This window comes from Delphinapterus leucas, chromosome 15, assembly GCF_059928025.1.
Source record: "Delphinapterus leucas isolate spDelLeu-1000000601 "Yukka" chromosome 15, BTC_Dleu_Yukka2, whole genome shotgun sequence".
Lineage (NCBI taxonomy): Eukaryota > Metazoa > Chordata > Mammalia > Artiodactyla > Monodontidae > Delphinapterus > Delphinapterus leucas.
This window is the reverse complement of record NC_143143.1, coordinates 56,683,451-56,699,095: the sequence shown is the minus strand read 5'-3', so window position 1 is coordinate 56,699,095 and position 15,645 is coordinate 56,683,451.

Here is a 15,645-nt window from a genome sequence, read left to right as displayed (position 1 = left end):
GAGCCAGTCGTCAGCACGGTGTCTCTTGGCACTGCGGTTCTCTTTCAGTCAAGGGGGCCGTTCGACTGCCAAAGAGAGTCTGCGCAGCGCTTCTTTCGCGAGGCTCTTGGACTACTGGGGCACTCCACCTAGTCAACCCAGAGAGCAGTACGTTGCCCCGGCAGCGAATGTGAAAGGTATTGCCAGCACAGTTTTCGCTTTGCAGAACACGCAGCCTTGGCCCACAACGACAGTCTTGCCGTGAAGAGACGTAGGCCCGCTAGTGCCGTTCAGGCAGCTTGGAAGCCAAGCGCAAGGCGCCTCCAAACCGGGAGAAAGCGTACCCTCCCATCCGCGTCCCACTTTCCAGCTGAATGACGCAGCAGGTTTCTCTGAAGCTTCTGCCGAGCTATCTAGCACAAGTGAGAGAGTGCCTGCCTCTGCTGAGACAGGTTTTGACGCGGGGATGGCTGGACATGCGGAAGAGCGTTCCCCAGGCCGTGCAACGTTTAGGCTTTGGTGATTCTGGACGGTCTCAAAGGTCCAGAACTGTCCCGGGGAAAGCTGTCCCTGTTTTTCTTTCTCCAGCTGGAAGTACACATCTGGGAACCGACTGCCGTACGCAGACGTCCTGGGGGAGCCCCCTGGTTTCATTTGTGACCCACGTTGGTGCTTCACAGAGGAGCCCAAATTCCTCCTTGGGGGCACAGCAGCACGGAATGTAAGGCTGTTTACAACTGCGTACCCTGAGGCCGTTGGAAAGCCGCACAAACGAGAGCTTTCAAGGGAACAGGGCAGCGCTGCGCCATCATCGTTGCACGTTCAGGGAGCTTACTCAAACGAATGCATTTCCTTCCTGTGGCTCAAACACAACAGAGGAGTTGGAAGGCATACAGTGCCCTTTGACAGTTGTTACCACGAACGTGAGTGCACAGTGTCTCGTGAAATAAATCCCTTACAGTGTTGAAGCATTCCCTTAAGGCATGCTTCTTCGCTCCTATGGCACTCCGAGGTGTTACTAACGGGGGAAATCTGGACTTTTCCTTGAGGCCGTGGGGGGGGGGCTCACGATTCTTTTGTCGGCGAGCTGCAGAGTGCTCTTGCTGAAGCTCCCAGCAAGGAACTCAGAGCAGCAGGCCTCACACGAGGGCACTCAGACTGCTTCCGTCACGAGTAAACTCAGACTTCTTATGTGAGGCCTTCAGGCAGCAAAGAGAAGGTGGGCGCGAGGAGTGTGCTTCAGGCAGCTTAGGACCCGCAACCGTCCCGTCTACCACGGAGGGGAATAAGGTTTGCCCAGGGTCGCCCAGTTTCAACCCTGAGCTCGTGGAGTTACCTTCAGTGGTTCCTGATTGCCTCAAGGAAACACACGGGAGGAACGGGGCCCTTCCGTGGAGGCACTTTGGGGCACAGGGACCTCTGCATGGGACCTACTGGGTAAGTAGGCCAGTACCTTAGGTAGGCCTCAGTGACCAAGGCTCTCTGGCTCATGCCTAGCTGTGTACAGTGTGCAAAGCGCACTGTTCCTCAGGCTGGGCCCACAGCCTATCTTTGGCTTCCGTGAGAGTGCTGTCCCGAATCTCCTCTTGGAGCCAGTCGTCAGCACGGTGTCTCTTGGCACTGCGGTTCTCTTTCAGTCAAGGGGGCCGTTCGACTGCCAAAGAGAGTCTGCGCAGCGCTTCTTTCGCGAGGCTCTTGGACGACTGGGGCACTCCACCTAGTCAACCCAGAGAGCAGTACGTTGCCCCGGCAGCGAATGTGAAAGGTATTGCCAGCACAGTTTTCGCTTTGCAGAACACGCAGCCTTGGCCCACAACGACAGTCTTGCCGTGAAGAGACGTAGGCCCGCTAGTGCCGTTCAGGCAGCTTGGAAGCCAAGCGCAAGGCGCCTCCAAACCGGGAGAAAGCGTACCCTCCCATCCGCGTCCCACTTTCCAGCTGAATGACGCAGCAGGTTTCTCTGAAGCTTCTGCCGAGCTATCTAGCACAAGTGAGAGAGTGCCTGCCTCTGCTGAGACAGGTTTTGACGCGGGGATGGCTGGACATGCGGAAGAGCGTTCCCCAGGCCGTGCAACGTTTAGGCTTTGGTGATTCTGGACGGTCTCAAAGGTCCAGAACTGTCCCGGGGAAAGCTGTCCCTGTTTTTCTTTCTCCAGCTGGAAGTAAACATCTGGGAACCGACTGCCGTACGCAGACGTCCTGGGGGAGCCCCCTGGTTTCATTTGTGACCCACGTTGGTGCTTCACAGAGGAGCCCAAATTCCTCCTTGGGGGCACAGCAGCACGGAATGTAAGGCTGTTTACAACTGCGTACCCTGAGGCCGTTGGAAAGCCGCACAAACGAGAGCTTTCAAGGGAACAGGGCAGCGCTGCGCCATCATCGTTGCACGTTCATGGAGCTTACTCAAACGAATGCATTTCCTTCCTGTGGCTCAAACACAGCAGAGGAGTTGGAAGGCATACAGTGCCCTTTGACAGTTGTTACCACGAACGTGAGTGCACAGTGTCTCGTGAAATAAATCCCTTACAGTGTTGAAGCATTCCCTTAAGGCATGCTTCTTCGCTCCTATGGCACTCCGAGGTGTTACTAACGGGGGAAATCTGGACTTTTCCTTGAGGCCGTGGGTGAGGGGCTCACGATTCTTTTGTCGGCGAGCTGCAGAGTGCTCTTGCTGAAGCTCCCAGCAAGGAACTCAGAGCAGCAGGCCTCACACGAGGGCACTCAGACTGCTTCCGTCACGAGTAAACTCAGACTTCTTATGTGAGGCCTTCAGGCAGCAAAGAGAAGGTGGGCGCGAGGAGTGTGCTTCAGGCAGCTTAGGACCCGCAACCGTCCCGTCTACCACGGAGGGGAATAAGGTTTGCCCAGGGTCGCCCAGTTTCAACCCTGAGCTCGCGGAGTTACCTTCAGTGGTTCCTGATTGCCTCAAGGAAACACACGGGAGGAACGGGGCCCTTCCGTGGAGGCACTTTGGGGCACAGGGACCTCTGCATGGGACCTACTGGGTAAGTAGGCCAGTACCTTAGGTAGGCCTCAGTGACCAAGGCTCTCTGGCTCATGCCTAGCTGTGTACAGTGTGCAAAGCGCACTGTTCCTCAGGCTGGGCCCACAGCCTATCTTTGGCTTCCGTGAGAGTGCTGTCCCGAATCTCCTCTTGGAGCCAGTCGTCAGCACGGTGTCTCTTGGCACTGCGGTTCTCTTTCAGTCAAGGGGGCCGTTCGACTGCCAAAGAGAGTCTGCGCAGCGCTTCTTTCGCGAGGCTCTTGGACGACTGGGGCACTCCACCTAGTCAACCCAGAGAGCAGTACGTTGCCCCGGCAGCGAATGTGAAAGGTATTGCCAGCACAGTTTTCGCTTTGCAGAACACGCAGCCTTGGCCCACAACGACAGTCTTGCCGTGAAGAGACGTAGGCCCGCTAGTGCCGTTCAGGCAGCTTGGAAGCCAAGCGCAAGGCGCCTCCAAACCGGGAGAAAGCGTACCCTCCCATCCGCGTCCCACTTTCCAGCTGAATGACGCAGCAGGTTTCTCTGAAGCTTCTGCCGAGCTATCTAGCACAAGTGAGAGAGTGCCTGCCTCTGCTGAGACAGGTTTTGACGCGGGGATGGCTGGACATGCGGAAGAGCGTTCCCCAGGCCGTGCAACGTTTAGGCTTTGGTGATTCTGGACGGTCTCAAAGGTCCAGAACTGTCCCGGGGAAAGCTGTCCCTGTTTTTCTTTCTCCAGCTGGAAGTACACATCTGGGAACCGACTGCCGTACGCAGACGTCCTGGGGGAGCCCCCTGGTTTCATTTGTGACCCACGTTGGTGCTTCACAGAGGAGCCCAAATTCCTCCTTGGGGGCACAGCAGCACGGAATGTAAGGCTGTTTACAACTGCGTACCCTGAGGCCGTTGGAAAGCCGCACAAACGAGAGCTTTCAAGGGAACAGGGCAGCGCTGCGCCATCATCGTTGCACGTTCATGGAGCTTACTCAAACGAATGCATTTCCTTCCTGTGGCTCAAACACAGCAGAGGAGTTGGAAGGCATACAGTGCCCTTTGACAGTTGTTACCACGAACGTGAGTGCACAGTGTCTCGTGAAATAAATCCCTTACAGTGTTGAAGCATTCCCTTAAGGCATGCTTCTTCGCTCCTATGGCACTCCGAGGTGTTACTAACGGGGGAAATCTGGACTTTTCCTTGAGGCCGTGGGGGAGGGGGCTCACGATTCTTTTGTCGGCGAGCTGCAGAGTGCTCTTGCTGAAGCTCCCAGCAAGGAACTCAGAGCAGCAGGCCTCACACGAGGGCACTCAGACTGCTTCCGTCACGAGTAAACTCAGACTTCTTATGTGAGGCCTTCAGGCAGCAAAGAGAAGGTGGGCGCGAGGAGTGTGCTTCAGGCAGCTTAGGACCCGCAACCGTCCCGTCTACCACGGAGGGGAATAAGGTTTGCCCAGGGTCGCCCAGTTTCAACCCTGAGCTCGCGGAGTTACCTTCAGTGGTTCCTGATTGCCTCAAGGAAACACACGGGAGGAACGGGGCCCTTCCGTGGAGGCACTTTGGGGCACAGGGACCTCTGCATGGGACCTACTGGGTAAGTAGGCCAGTACCTTAGGTAGGCCTCAGTGACCAAGGCTCTCTGGCTCATGCCTAGCTGTGTACAGTGTGCAAAGCGCACTGTTCCTCAGGCTGGGCCCACAGCCTATCTTTGGCTTCCGTGAGAGTGCTGTCCCGAATCTCCTCTTGGAGCCAGTCGTCAGCACGGTGTCTCTTGGCACTGCGGTTCTCTTTCAGTCAAGGGGGCCGTTCGACTGCCAAAGAGAGTCTGCGCAGCGCTTCTTTCGCGAGGCTCTTGGACGACTGGGGCACTCCACCTAGTCAACCCAGAGAGCAGTACGTTGCCCCGGCAGCGAATGTGAAAGGTATTGCCAGCACAGTTTTCGCTTTGCAGAACACGCAGCCTTGGCCCACAACGACAATCTTGCCGTGAAGAGACGTAGGCCCGCTAGTGCCGTTCAGGCAGCTTGGAAGCCAAGCGCAAGGCGCCTCCAAACCGGGAGAAAGCGTACCCTCCCATCCGCGTCCCACTTTCCAGCTGAATGACGCAGCAGGTTTCTCTGAAGCTTCTGCCGAGCTATCTAGCACAAGTGAGAGAGTGCCTGCCTCTGCTGAGACAGGTTTTGACGCGGGGATGGCTGGACATGCGGAAGAGCGTTCCCCAGGCCGTGCAACGTTTAGGCTTTGGTGATTCTGGACGGTCTCAAAGGTCCAGAACTGTCCCGGGGAAAGCTGTCCCTGTTTTTCTTTCTCCAGCTGGAAGTAAACATCTGGGAACCGACTGCCGTACGCAGACGTCCTGGGGGAGCCCCCTGGTTTCATTTGTGACCCACGTTGGTGCTTCACAGAGGAGCCCAAATTCCTCCTTGGGGGCACAGCAGCACGGAATGTAAGGCTGTTTACAACTGCGTACCCTGAGGCCGTTGGAAAGCCGCACAAACGAGAGCTTTCAAGGGAACAGGGCAGCGCTGCGCCATCATCGTTGCACGTTCATGGAGCTTACTCAAACGAATGCATTTCCTTCCTGTGGCTCAAACACAGCAGAGGAGTTGGAAGGCATACAGTGCCCTTTGAAGTTGTTACCACGAACGTGAGTGCACAGTGTCTCGTGAAATAAATCCCTTACAGTGTTGAAGCATTCCCTTAAGGCATGCTTCTTCGCTCCTATGGCACTCCGAGGTGTTACTAACGGGGGAAATCTGGACTTTTCCTTGAGGCCGTGGGGGGGCTCACGATTCTTTTGTCGGCGAGCTGCAGAGTGCTCTTGCTGAAGCTCCCAGCAAGGAACTCAGAGCAGCAGGCCTCACACGAGGGCACTCAGACTGCTTCCGTCACGAGTAAACTCAGACTTCTTATGTGAGGCCTTCAGGCAGCAAAGAGAAGGTGGGCGCGAGGAGTGTGCTTCAGGCAGCTTAGGATCCGCAACCGTCCCGTCTACCACGGAGGGGAATAAGGTTTGCCCAGGGTCGCCCAGTTTCAACCCTGAGCTCGCGGAGTTACCTTCAGTGGTTCCTGATTGCCTCAAGGAAACACACGGGAGGAACGGGGCCCTTCCGTGGAGGCACTTTGGGGCACAGGGACCTCTGCATGGGACCTACTGGGTAAGTAGGCCAGTACCTTAGGTAGGCCTCAGTGACCAAGGCTCTCTGGCTCATGCCTAGCTGTGTACAGTGTGCAAAGCGCACTGTTCCTCAGGCTGGGCCCACAGCCTATCTTTGGCTTCTGTGAGAGTGCTGTCCCGAATCTCCTCTTGGAGCCAGTCGTCAGCACGGTGTCTCTTGGCACTGCGGTTCTCTTTCAGTCAAGGGGGCCGTTCGACTGCCAAAGAGAGTCTGCGCAGCGCTTCTTTCGCGAGGCTCTTGGACGACTGGGGCACTCCACCTAGTCAACCCAGAGAGCAGTACGTTGCCCCGGCAGCGAATGTGAAAGGTATTGCCAGCACAGTTTTCGCTTTGCAGAACACGCAGCCTTGGCCCACAACGACAGTCTTGCCGTGAAGAGACGTAGGCCCGCTAGTGCCGTTCAGGCAGCTTGGAAGCCAAGCGCAAGGCGCCTCCAAACCGGGAGAAAGCGTACCCTCCCATCCGCGTCCCACTTTCCAGCTGAATGACGCAGCAGGTTTCTCTGAAGCTTCTGCCGAGCTATCTAGCACAAGTGAGAGAGTGCCTGCCTCTGCTGAGACAGGTTTTGACGCGGGGATGGCTGGACATGCGGAAGAGCGTTCCCCAGGCCGTGCAACGTTTAGGCTTTGGTGATTCTGGACGGTCTCAAAGGTCCAGAACTGTCCCGGGGAAAGCTGTCCCTGTTTTTCTTTCTCCAGCTGGAAGTAAACATCTGGGAACCGACTGCCGTACGCAGACGTCCTGGGGGAGCCCCCTGGTTTCATTTGTGACCCACGTTGGTGCTTCACAGAGGAGCCCAAATTCCTCCTTGGGGGCACAGCAGCACGGAATGTAAGGCTGTTTACAACTGCGTACCCTGAGGCCGTTGGAAAGCCGCACAAACGAGAGCTTTCAAGGGAACAGGGCAGCGCTGCGCCATCATCGTTGCACGTTCAGGGAGCTTACTCAAACGAATGCATTTCCTTCCTGTGGCTCAAACACAACAGAGGAGTTGGAAGGCATACAGTGCCCTTTGACAGTTGTTACCACGAACGTGAGTGCACAGTGTCTCGTGAAATAAATCCCTTACAGTGTTGAAGCATTCCCTTAAGGCATGCTTCTTCGCTCCTATGGCACTCCGAGGTGTTACTAACGGGGGAAATCTGGACTTTTCCTTGAGGCCGTGGGTGGGGGGCTCACGATTCTTTTGTCGGCGAGCTGCAGAGTGCTCTTGCTGAAGCTCCCAGCAAGGAACTCAGAGCAGCAGGCCTCACACGAGGGCACTCAGACTGCTTCCGTCACGAGTAAACTCAGACTTCTTATGTGAGGCCTTCAGGCAGCAAAGAGAAGGTGGGCGCGAGGAGTGTGCTTCAGGCAGCTTAGGACCCGCAACCGTCCCGTCTACCACGGAGGGGAATAAGGTTTGCCCAGGGTCGCCCAGTTTCAACCCTGAGCTCGCGGAGTTACCTTCAGTGGTTCCTGATTGCCTCAAGGAAACACACGGGAGGAACGGGGCCCTTCCGTGGAGGCACTTTGGGGCACAGGGACCTCTGCATGGGACCTACTGGGTAAGTAGGCCAGTACCTTAGGTAGGCCTCAGTGACCAAGGCTCTCTGGCTCATGCCTAGCTGTGTACAGTGTGCAAAGCGCACTGTTCCTCAGGCTGGGCCCACAGCCTATCTTTGGCTTCCGTGAGAGTGCTGTCCCGAATCTCCTCTTGGAGCCAGTCGTCAGCACGGTGTCTCTTGGCACTGCGGTTCTCTTTCAGTCAAGGGGGCCGTTCGACTGCCAAAGAGAGTCTGCGCAGCGCTTCTTTCGCGAGGCTCTTGGACGACTGGGGCACTCCACCTAGTCAACCCAGAGAGCAGTACGTTGCCCCGGCAGCGAATGTGAAAGGTATTGCCAGCACAGTTTTCGCTTTGCAGAACACGCAGCCTTGGCCCACAACGACAATCTTGCCGTGAAGAGACGTAGGCCCGCTAGTGCCGTTCAGGCAGCTTGGAAGCCAAGCGCAAGGCGCCTCCAAACCGGGAGAAAGCGTACCCTCCCATCCGCGTCCCACTTTCCAGCTGAATGACGCAGCAGGTTTCTCTGAAGCTTCTGCCGAGCTATCTAGCACAAGTGAGAGAGTGCCTGCCTCTGCTGAGACAGGTTTTGACGCGGGGATGGCTGGACATGCGGAAGAGCGTTCCCCAGGCCGTGCAACGTTTAGGCTTTGGTGATTCTGGACGGTCTCAAAGGTCCAGAACTGTCCCGGGGAAAGCTGTCCCTGTTTTTCTTTCTCCAGCTGGAAGTAAACATCTGGGAACCGACTGCCGTACGCAGACGTCCTGGGGGAGCCCCCTGGTTTCATTTGTGACCCACGTTGGTGCTTCACAGAGGAGCCCAAATTCCTCCTTGGGGGCACAGCAGCACGGAATGTAAGGCTGTTTACAACTGCGTACCCTGAGGCCGTTGGAAAGCCGCACAAACGAGAGCTTTCAAGGGAACAGGGCAGCGCTGCGCCATCATCGTTGCACGTTCATGGAGCTTACTCAAACGAATGCATTTCCTTCCTGTGGCTCAAACACAGCAGAGGAGTTGGAAGGCATACAGTGCCCTTTGAAGTTGTTACCACGAACGTGAGTGCACAGTGTCTCGTGAAATAAATCCCTTACAGTGTTGAAGCATTCCCTTAAGGCATGCTTCTTCGCTCCTATGGCACTCCGAGGTGTTACTAACGGGGGAAATCTGGACTTTTCCTTGAGGCCGTGGGGGGGCTCACGATTCTTTTGTCGGCGAGCTGCAGAGTGCTCTTGCTGAAGCTCCCAGCAAGGAACTCAGAGCAGCAGGCCTCACACGAGGGCACTCAGACTGCTTCCGTCACGAGTAAACTCAGACTTCTTATGTGAGGCCTTCAGGCAGCAAAGAGAAGGTGGGCGCGAGGAGTGTGCTTCAGGCAGCTTAGGACCCGCAACTGTCCCGTCTACCACGGAGGGGAATAAGGTTTGCCCAGGGTCGCCCAGTTTCAACCCTGAGCTCGCGGAGTTACCTTCAGTGGTTCCTGATTGCCTCAAGGAAACACACGGGAGGAACGGGGCCCTTCCGTGGAGGCACTTTGGGGCACAGGGACCTCTGCATGGGACCTACTGGGTAAGTAGGCCAGTACCTTAGGTAGGCCTCAGTGACCAAGGCTCTCTGGCTCATGCCTAGCTGTGTACAGTGTGCAAAGCGCACTGTTCCTCAGGCTGGGCCCACAGCCTATCTTTGGCTTCTGTGAGAGTGCTATCCCGAATCTCCTCTTGGAGCCAGTCGTCAGCACGGTGTCTATTGGCACTGCGGTTCTCTTTCAGTCAAGGAGGCCGTTCGACTGCCTAAGAGAGTCTGCCCAGCGCTTCTTTCGCAGGGCTCTTGGGCGACTGGGGCACTCTACCTAGTCAACCCAGAGAGCAGTACGTTGCCCCGGCAGCGAATGTGAAAGGTATTGCCAGCACAGTTTTCGCTTTGCAGAACACGCAGCCTTGGCCCACAACGACAATCTTGCCGTGAAGAGACGTAGGCCCGCTAGTGCCGTTCAGGCAGCTTGGAAGCCAAGCGCAAGGCGCCTCCAAACCGGGAGAAAGCGTACCCTCCCATCCGCGTCCCACTTTCCAGCTGAATGACGCAGCAGGTTTCTCTGAAGCTTCTGCCGAGCTATCTAGCACAATTGAGAGAGTGCCTGCCTCTGCTGAGACAGGTTTTGACGCGGGGATGGCTGGACATGCGGAAGAGCGTTCCCCAGGCCGTGCAACGTTTAGGCTTTGGTGATTCTGGACGGTCTCAAAGGTCCAGAACTGTCCCGGGGAAAGCCGTCCCTGTTTCTCTTTCTCCAGCTGGAAGTAAACATCTGGGAACCGACTGCCGTACGCAGACGTCCTGGGGGAGCCCCCTGGTTTCATTTGTGACCCACGTTGGTGCTTCACAGAGGAGCCCAAATTCCTCCTTGGGGGCACAGCAGCACGGAATGTAAGGCTGTTTACAACTGCGTACCCTGAGGCCGTTGGAAAGCCGCACAAACGAGAGCTTTCAAGGGAACAGGGCAGCGCTGCGCCATCATCGTTGCACGTTCATGGAGCTTACTCAAACGAATGCATTTCCTTCCTGCGGCTCAAACACAACAGAGGAGTTGGAAGGCATACAGTGCCCTTTGACAGTTGTTACCACGAACGTGAGTGCACAGTGTCTCGTGAAATAAATCCCTTAGAGTGTTGAAGCATTCCCTTAAGGCATGCTTCTTCGCTCCTATGGCACTCCGAGGTGTTACTAACGGGGGAAATCTGGACTTTTCCTTGAGGCCGTGGGGGGGCTCACGATTCTTTTGTCGGCGAGCTGCAGAGTGCTCTTGCTGAAGCTCCCAGCAAGGAACTCAGAGCAGCAGGCCTCACACGAGGGCACTCAGACTGCTTCCGTCACGAGTAAACTCAGACTTCTTATGTGAGGCCTTCAGGCAGCAAAGAGAAGGTGGGCGCGAGGAGTGTGCTTCAGGCAGCTTAGGACCCGCAACTGTCCCGTCTACCACGGAGGGGAATAAGGTTTGCCCAGGGTCGCCCAGTTTCAACCCTGAGCTCGCGGAGTTACCTTCAGTGGTTCCTGATTGCCTCAAGGAAACACACGGGAGGAACGGGGCCCTTCCGTGGAGGCACTTTGGGGCACAGGGACCTCTGCATGGGACCTACTGGGTAAGTAGGCCAGTACCTTAGGTAGGCCTCAGTGACCAAGGCTCTCTGGCTCATGCCTAGCTGTGTACAGTGTGCAAAGCGCACTGTTCCTCAGGCTGGGCCCACAGCCTATCTTTGGCTTCTGTGAGAGTGCTGTCCCGAATCTCCTCTTGGAGCCAGTCGTCAGCACGGTGTCTATTGGCACTGCGGTTCTCTTTCAGTCAAGGAGGCCGTTCGACTGCCTAAGAGAGTCTGCCCAGCGCTTCTTTCGCAGGGCTCTTGGGCGACTGGGGCACTCTACCTAGTCAACCCAGAGAGCAGTACGTTGCCCCGGCAGCGAATGTGAAAGGTATTGCCAGCACAGTTTTCGCTTTGCAGAACACGCAGCCTTGGCCCACAACGACAATCTTGCCGTGAAGAGACGTAGGCCCGCTAGTGCCGTTCAGGCAGCTTGGAAGCCAAGCGCAAGGCGCCTCCAAACCGGGAGAAAGCGTACCCTCCCATCCGCGTCCCACTTTCCAGCTGAATGACGCAGCAGGTTTCTCTGAAGCTTCTGCCGAGCTATCTAGCACAATTGAGAGAGTGCCTGCCTCTGCTGAGACAGGTTTTGACGCGGGGATGGCTGGACATGCGGAAGAGCGTTCCCCAGGCCGTGCAACGTTTAGGCTTTGGTGATTCTGGACGGTCTCAAAGGTCCAGAACTGTCCCGGGGAAAGCCGTCCCTGTTTCTCTTTCTCCAGCTGGAAGTAAACATCTGGGAACCGACTGCCGTACGCAGACGTCCTGGGGGAGCCCCCTGGTTTCATTTGTGACCCACGTTGGTGCTTCACAGAGGAGCCCAAATTCCTCCTTGGGGGCACAGCAGCACGGAATGTAAGGCTGTTTACAACTGCGTACCCTGAGGCCGTTGGAAAGCCGCACAAACGAGAGCTTTCAAGGGAACAGGGCAGCGCTGCGCCATCATCGTTGCACGTTCATGGAGCTTACTCAAACGAATGCATTTCCTTCCTGCGGCTCAAACACAACAGAGGAGTTGGAAGGCATACAGTGCCCTTTGACAGTTGTTACCACGAACGTGAGTGCACAGTGTCTCGTGAAATAAATCCCTTAGAGTGTTGAAGCATTCCCTTAAGGCATGCTTCTTCGCTCCTATGGCACTCCGAGGTGTTACTAACGGGGGAAATCTGGACTTTTCCTTGAGGCCGTGGGGGGGCTCACGATTCTTTTGTCGGCGAGCTGCAGAGTGCTCTTGCTGAAGCTCCCAGCAAGGAACTCAGAGCAGCAGGCCTCACACGAGGGCACTCAGACTGCTTCCGTCACGAGTAAACTCAGACTTCTTATGTGAGGCCTTCAGGCAGCAAAGAGAAGGTGGGCGCGAGGAGTGTGCTTCAGGCAGCTTAGGACCCGCAACTGTCCCGTCTACCACGGAGGGGAATAAGGTTTGCCCAGGGTCGCCCAGTTTCAACCCTGAGCTCGCGGAGTTACCTTCAGTGGTTCCTGATTGCCTCAAGGAAACACACGGGAGGAACGGGGCCCTTCCGTGGAGGCACTTTGGGGCACAGGGACCTCTGCATGGGACCTACTGGGTAAGTAGGCCAGTACCTTAGGTAGGCCTCAGTGACCAAGGCTCTCTGGCTCATGCCTAGCTGTGTACAGTGTGCAAAGCGCACTGTTCCTCAGGCTGGGCCCACAGCCTATCTTTGGCTTCTGTGAGAGTGCTGTCCCGAATCTCCTCTTGGAGCCAGTCGTCAGCACGGTGTCTCTTGGCACTGCGGTTCTCTTTCAGTCGAGGGGGCCGTTCGACTGCCAAAGAGAGTCTGCGCAGCGCTTCTTTCGCGAGGCTCTTGGACGACTGGGGCACTCCACCTAGTCAACCCAGAGAGCAGTACGTTGCCCCGGCAGCGAATGTGAAAGGTATTGCCAGCACAGTTTTCGCTTTGCAGAACACGCAGCCTTGGCCCACAACGACAATCTTGCCGTGAAGAGACGTAGGCCCGCTAGTGCCGTTCAGGCAGCTTGGAAGCCAAGCGCAAGGCGCCTCCAAACCGGGAGAAAGCGTACCCTCCCATCCGCGTCCCACTTTCCAGCTGAATGACGCAGCAGGTTTCTCTGAAGCTTCTGCCGAGCTATCTAGCACAAGTGAGAGAGTGCCTGCCTCTGCTGAGACAGGTTTTGACGCGGGGATGGCTGGACATGCGGAAGAGCGTTCCCCAGGCCGTGCAACGTTTAGGCTTTGGTGATTCTGGACGGTCTCAAAGGTCCAGAACTGTCCCGGGGAAAGCCGTCCCTGTTTCTCTTTCTCCAGCTGGAAGTAAACATCTGGGAACCGACTGCCGTACGCAGACGTCCTGGGGGAGCCCCCTGGTTTCATTTGTGACCCACGTTGGTGCTTCACAGAGGAGCCCAAATTCCTCCTTGGGGGCACAGCAGCACGGAATGTAAGGCTGTTTACAACTGCGTACCCTGAGGCCGTTGGAAAGCCGCACAAACGAGAGCTTTCAAGGGAACAGGGCAGCGCTGCGCCATCATCGTTGCACGTTCATGGAGCTTACTCAAACGAATGCATTTCCTTCCTGTGGCTCAAACACAACAGAGGAGTTGGAAGGCATACAGTGCCCTTTGACAGTTGTTACCACGAACGTGAGTGCACAGTGTCTCGTGAAATAAATCCCTTACAGTGTTGAAGCATTCCCTTAAGGCATGCTTCTTCGCTCCTATGGCACTCCGAGGTGTTACTAACGGGGGAAATCTGGACTTTTCCTTGAGGCCGTGGGGGGGCTCACGATTCCTTTGTCGGCGAGCTGCAGAGTGCTCTTGCTGAAGCTCCCAGCAAGGAACTCAGAGCAGCAGGCCTCACACGAGGGCACTCAGACTGCTTCCGTCACGAGTAAACTCAGACTTCTTATGTGAGGCCTTCAGGCAGCAAAGAGAAGGTGGGCGCGAGGAGTGTGCTTCAGGCAGCTTAGGACCCGCAACTGTCCCGTCTACCACGGAGGGGAATAAGGTTTGCCCAGGGTCGCCCAGTTTCAACCCTGAGCTCGCGGAGTTACCTTCAGTGGTTCCTGATTGCCTCAAGGAAACACACGGGAGGAACGGGGCCCTTCCGTGGAGGCACTTTGGGGCACAGGGACCTCTGCATGGGACCTACTGGGTAAGTAGGCCAGTACCTTAGGTAGGCCTCAGTGACCAAGGCTCTCTGGCTCATGCCTAGCTGTGTACAGTGTGCAAAGCGCACTGTTCCTCAGGCTGGGCCCACAGCCTATCTTTGGCTTCTGTGAGAGTGCTGTCCCGAATCTCCTCTTGGAGCCAGTCGTCAGCACGGTGTCTCTTGGCACTGCGGTTCTCTTTCAGTCGAGGGGGCCGTTCGACTGCCAAAGAGAGTCTGCGCAGCGCTTCTTTCGCGAGGCTCTTGGACGACTGGGGCACTCCACCTAGTCAACCCAGAGAGCAGTACGTTGCCCCGGCAGCGAATGTGAAAGGTATTGCCAGCACAGTTTTCGCTTTGCAGAACACGCAGCCTTGGCCCACAACGACAATCTTGCCGTGAAGAGACGTAGGCCCGCTAGTGCCGTTCAGGCAGCTTGGAAGCCAAGCGCAAGGCGCCTCCAAACCGGGAGAAAGCGTACCCTCCCATCCGCGTCCCACTTTCCAGCTGAATGACGCAGCAGGTTTCTCTGAAGCTTCTGCCGAGCTATCTAGCACAAGTGAGAGAGTGCCTGCCTCTGCTGAGACAGGTTTTGACGCGGGGATGGCTGGACATGCGGAAGAGCGTTCCCCAGGCCGTGCAACGTTTAGGCTTTGGTGATTCTGGACGGTCTCAAAGGTCCAGAACTGTCCCGGGGAAAGCCGTCCCTGTTTCTCTTTCTCCAGCTGGAAGTAAACATCTGGGAACCGACTGCCGTACGCAGACGTCCTGGGGGAGCCCCCTGGTTTCATTTGTGACCCACGTTGGTGCTTCACAGAGGAGCCCAAATTCCTCCTTGGGGGCACAGCAGCACGGAATGTAAGGCTGTTTACAACTGCGTGCCCTGAGGCCGTTGGAAAGCCGCACAAACGAGAGCTTTCAAGGGAACAGGGCAGCGCTGCGCCATCATCGTTGCACGTTCATGGAGCTTACTCAAACGAATGCATTTCCTTCCTGCGGCTCAAACACAACAGAGGAGTTGGAGGGCATACAGTGCCCTTTGACAGTTGTTACCACGAACGTGAGTGCGCAGTGTCTCGTGAAATAAATCCCTTACAGTGTTGAAGCATTCCCTTAAGGCATGCTTCTTCGCTCCTATGGCACTCCGAGGTGTTACTAACGGGGGAAATCTGGACTTTTCCTTGAGGCCGTGGGGGGGCTCACGATTCTTTTGTCGGCGAGCTGCAGAGTGCTCTTGCTGAAGCTCCCAGCAAGGAACTCAGAGCAGCAGGCCTCACACGAGGGCACTCAGACTGCTTCCGTCACGAGTAAACTCAGACTTCTTATGTGAGGCCTTCAGGCAGCAAAGAGAAGGTGGGCGCGAGGAGTGTGCTTCAGGCAGCTTAGGACCCGCAACTGTCCCGTCTACCACGGAGGGGAATAAGGTTTGCCCAGGGTCGCCCAGTTTCAACCCTGAGCTCGCGGAGTTACCTTCAGTGGTTCCTGATTGCCTCAAGGAAACACACGGGAGGAACGGGGCCCTTCCGTGGAGGCACTTTGGGGCACAGGGACCTCTGCATGGGACCTACTGGGTAAGTAGGCCAGTACCTTAGGTAGGCCTCAGTGACCAAGGCTCTCTGGCTCATGCCTAGCTGTGTACAGTGTGCAAAGCGCACTGTTCCTCAGGCTGGGCCCACAGCCTATCTTTGGCTTCTGTGAGAGTGCTGT